At 41.0% G+C, this 5,000-nt stretch overlaps 1 protein-coding gene and 1 long non-coding RNA gene across 2 annotated transcripts in view; both read right to left on the bottom strand.

The window, feature by feature from the left end:
- Positions 1–4,962, bottom strand: part of LOC144073544 (uncharacterized) — a 21,832-nt gene extending 16,870 nt beyond the window's left edge. The window contains exon 1 of the long non-coding RNA XR_013300093.1: positions 4,775–4,962. This is a non-coding gene — a long non-coding RNA (uncharacterized LOC144073544). The remainder of the gene's footprint in view (positions 1–4,774) is intronic.
- tgfb2 (transforming growth factor, beta 2) overlaps positions 1–5,000 on the bottom strand; it is a 96,545-nt gene that overhangs the window by 88,754 nt on the left and 2,791 nt on the right. The window lies entirely within an intron of this gene.

Below are 5,000 nucleotides of genomic sequence, written 5' to 3'. Positions count from 1 at the left end.
AGCCAATAATAGAGGGTGAAAGCAATGACATGTCCCAGCCAGCAAAATGCCCACGCCTATAAAAAATCATTGTGGGGTTGCCAATTCGAAATCTGATTGGTTAAAAGCAACAGTCTTGTTTAATGCAGCAGACCCCGCAGAACTGATTTTGAAGGCTTTGAGGCAGATCTGATCTGGCAACAAATAATGGCTGAAATGTGATTGGTTAAATGCTTCAATATGAAAACACATCTGGAAGCAGTGCAAACAGGGGGGAAAGCAATGAAAGGAAGCTAACAGACCATTTGGAATAATAATTATTGATGGACAAAATATAATATGATTCAGATATTTCTTAGGCCAGCAGAGAAGGCCTTGAAGGCCCTGACGGCCCGCTACTGATATATATATATATATATATATATATATATATATATATATATATATATATATTTTTATTTTTTTTTTTTTTTTTTTTTAGGAACACACTTATTTATTTTATTTATATTTTTTTTCATTTATTTATTAACTTACTTATTACCAATATATTTATGTCTAAAATCCCTTTTCTATATCTGCATACTCACCCTCTTCCTACTGTGACAACGAAATTTCCCGAATATGGGAAGAAGTGTGTTGTTGTTGTTGTTAAAAAGGAGGGCCCCCTCCGACAAATATGAACGACCGGCTGACCAGGTCGGGAGGGCCCGTGGGGGACATGGGGAGAAAACGCTATCTCCCCAGCCTGGGGCGCCGCCAATGAGTGATGTGTTTATTGAACAATATCCCATGATCGAAGTTGCTAATACTAATGTGAGCAAGGAGCAGGCTCCTACTAAATTTGGATGTTCGAATCCAAAAGCTGATGGTGGCCCGTTGTGTCATGACGGTCGTAATTTGAATTTGAGAGTGCATGAACTGATTGATCGGGTTACGGGGAAGTTTAAAACAAAAGTTAATTATACCGTGATCAGCAGAGCTAAGCAGAGGGATGGTGAGCCTTTTGCAGAATATCAAATCAGGATGACAGCTTGTTGACGGCGATTCCCCCTTATGTCAACTACAAAAGCTACATATCCATTTCAAAGGATACACATGGATTTTATAGAATATGTGTGGTACATGACAGTCCTAAAACAGATTGGGGAAACCTTGTTGCAGAAACTGGTCTAGATTGGCAAGCTTGGATGACACACGCGTGCAAAAAAAAAAACATCAGGCCTTCGATAAAATTAACCCATACGGTGGGGGCATTACAAATCATAATTCAGACTGACAAATTAACTTGTGGATCCTTGTCTGACGTTTTTCCTAAGTCCATGGGCAGGTGGAACCATGTCTATGGAGACGGTGGGAAAGTCGTCAGAGATGGAAACACCCGGATCCGCCATAGTAAAATTAAAATCTGAGATGACCAGAGAATTCATTTCTGCAACGGGGAGTTCCCAAACGGGAGGCGGTAAGAAATAATTGGTTGCTGTTGATGGAAAATGCAGCTAATACTATAAATCAAACCTGCATAACATGTATGGGGGGCCGACCTCTCTTAAGAGTAGTACCCGCGCAAATTACCCCTGATTGTGTAAAGGAGATAATGACAAAAGAAGATGTAAGCCCAAAATGTATGAAATGGAATAATGTCTACCCAGTTACAACGGCAGCAAAGGACAAGTCTAACTTTTCAACACGTCGCGTTTAATTATTTTACCTGTTTAGTCCTCACAGGGCACGGTCCGGCACTGGGAGCGATAAATGTGACGTGGTGTGCCCACGTCCTAAAACAGACTGCACCCCTGATTCCACGTTCTGACCTATGGTGGTGGTGGGGTCAAAACAAATTATACGACTCCTGCCAAAATGACAGCAGGACTTTGTGCCTTGGTCTCACTGCTATTACCAGTGTCTGTTTTTCCATCTACAGTAGAGGAGATACAATTGGCTGCACAGAAATCCGGTATGATGGCGGGCCCCTCGCGACGGCGTGGCATGGAGAGAGGGTGATCCGACATACATTGATGCGATTGGCATCCACGGGGCGTACCAGATGAGTATAAGTTGGCTAATCAGATCGCAGCAGGTTGGGAGTATATTTTTCTTTTAATTACTCCAAACAAAAATGTTGATCGGATAAATTACCTGCATTACAATGTCCAAAAACTTGGAAATTATACTGAACAGGGATTTGTGGCGATAAAGGAACAACTGGCAGCCACTAGTCTGATGGCGTTCCAGGATCGTGCAGCGGTTGAAATGCTTCTTGAAGGAGCAGGGGGCGTATGCAATGTTTGAAAATGTTGCACTCAACAACACGCCCCCCACTGGGTCCCACACCAGGGCCAACGATGGCCTGCAGACCCTAAACCGCAAGATGAAAAAGCATCCTGGAGTAGAATAATGTCCGCTGATTTGTGGCCTTACTAATAATGATTTGGCCTAATTTGTGGCATTTTCCGTAGCCCTTTTTGCTACGATTTTGACATTATGTGGGTGTTGTATTATTCCCTGCTTAAGATCTTTGATGAGCCGACTTATAACCACTGCGATTGCCCCATTAACCTGTTTTTTGGGATTTATATCAATGGGGGAACTATTTTCACTGTGAGTACAGTATTTAAAGTATTTACATTTTGATATATACATTATATTTAGATATTAATACATTATGGTCTTTTGATGCTTATAGATGTAATATTTAATAAATATTCATTTTTATAATTGAACTTGTGTACATGTATTTCTGTATAGGCACAAAAACATCTATTGTAATAATAATAATAATAATAATAATAATAATAATAATAATAATAATAATAATAATAGGTATGGTCCTACTTCGCGTTTTTTTGTTTATCACGGCCATGTCTGGTTACGATAGCGTTGCCGTGCAAAAAAAGAGGATCCAGAATGCCTAGCAGTGCTGGGAATCTAATCTGGGAACTCCACCTGCGTCCACCACAGACTCCACAAGACTTCCAAACCTTCATTTGTTCTTTTGACGTCTTACTTGTGTTTTCACCCCTCCCCTGAGAGTTCAGACGTACATTGTAATGCGAGCGGGGGAGACTTTTTGCACCAGTGAATCGTAATATAACATAAACAAATTTAGAGTGAACTTGGATTATGATGCAGACACACTCAAAAAAAAAAACACTGAAAAAAATGCAACGCTCCGCCCAGTGCACGCAGAGACATTACAAAGAGGCAGTTGCGACCAGAGATATTACATGAGGAGTTGCGGAGCCAGTCCCCTTGATGTTCTTATGAGCAGCCAACGAGAAGCAATATATACTGCTCGTATTAGCGATCGCTCCGGCATTCGCGCTGAGTGACGGAAAAAAACACTGAAAAAAATGCAACGCTCCGCCCAGTGCTCGTAGATATCTGTTATACACGAAAGAGATATGGCAAAAAAGACAGTGCGCTACAATGATAAACAGCCTCTCATGTCTTGGCCACCTGGCTTTCTCGTATCTCGAAATTTTTCTCGTATCTAGAGATAATTATTTGCTCAAAATTTTATTTGTGTCTTGAAATGCTCGTATGTCGGGGTGCTCGTATGTCGGGATGCTCGTATGTCGAGGTACGACTTTATTTTGTTTTATTGACGTAATGTGTATTCTCTAAAATAAAAGTCAAAGTATTCAAACATCTACAATAATAATAATCGGACATAGGCCATGTCGTCATTACCACAACACAAAAAAAGCCTACTTGTCATCACACGCAGAACTGCGTGTGACGAAATTGATGGTGCTTCTCCATAAGCTACGTTTAATCGGCAAAAGACCTAAATAAGTGTAAGTTACGGACTTGTAATTTGACATTCCGCTGTTGTGGATACAGGTCGCTTACCTCTCGATTACTGCACACTGTCTGCCACTTACCTTCCTTCAAGTCAGCTAGTAGGAGGCAGATCACCAACCAAACATCTATTCATATGCCGCAGAAGGGAATGTGTGTATGTTAGCGCGAGTTTAGATGTCTGATGGATGTGGGGAAAAAACTGTCCTTAAGCCTATTTGTCCGAGCTTTGTGGGACCTATAGCGTCTGCCAGAGGGCAGCTGGAACAGATTGTGACCAGGGTGGTAAGGGTCCCCTATGATGTGCTTGGCTCTGCTGAGGTAACGCGGGCTGTCAAAGTCCTCATCTTCTATATCCGACATAAAGAATTTGCCAACAATGCTGGGTTCCATCTCATCGTCAGGGTCAGAGTTGTCGCCGTGGGGTTTCGTAATAGTGATTTTTTAAAACAAAATTAGAATTAAGTTTTGTGTAAAGTTAGATGACATTTTTTTGGAGTGTGTCTATCGTTCCAAGTTTGTTTGTTGCTACGAGCGCATTGCTGTGAAAAAAGTCTCTCTCTCCGAAATCTGCCTAATTTGAGTACTATTAAACATCATAACCACTAGTTATTTCTAACTCTATTAATAGATGGCGAATTAGAACAACTACAATGTTTTTCCATTCCATTTCAGAGTGTTGGAACAAATTATTTTGTATTTAGTTCATTCCTATGGGAAACGTTGATTTGAGATATGAGTAAATTGACATACGAGCTCAGTCCCGGAACGCATTAAGCCCGTATCTCAAGGTACCACTGTACATCGCACCACCACAGCCACTCACTGTGACCCTTGATTGGCCATTATTCAATGCACTTAAGACCCAAAGCAGGCCAAAAATTACCTTCTGTTTCTTTGTGTGATGTAAAAAGGTATACTGTACGATATAACCCAGCTCCTAGCCTTGTAAATGTCAGTTTTCTATATAAACCCATGCCTGTACCAAACATACCTTTTATTGCTGTTATGGGCTTTGTAGCCATCCTACCCACCAGGCACGCTTTCAACATGGACTCATAGTTTACCCAACGATGAACCTGTGGACAGAGAATTTTTTGGTGTTTTGGTTGTTTATTCTTTTATATCTGGGATGTCACCACTGATTGCAATAATTCCTTTTCTAAAAAAATATTTAATTAGTGTCTGGGGGTGCTGGAGCCCTTCCCAGTTGACTTTGG

The sequence above is a fragment of the Stigmatopora argus genome, chromosome 4 (genome assembly GCF_051989625.1).
Source record: "Stigmatopora argus isolate UIUO_Sarg chromosome 4, RoL_Sarg_1.0, whole genome shotgun sequence".
NCBI classification, from domain to species: Eukaryota; Metazoa; Chordata; class Actinopteri; order Syngnathiformes; family Syngnathidae; genus Stigmatopora; species Stigmatopora argus.
The sequence above is the reverse complement of the archived record's forward strand: the minus strand, read 5'-3'. Positions and strand labels throughout refer to the sequence as shown.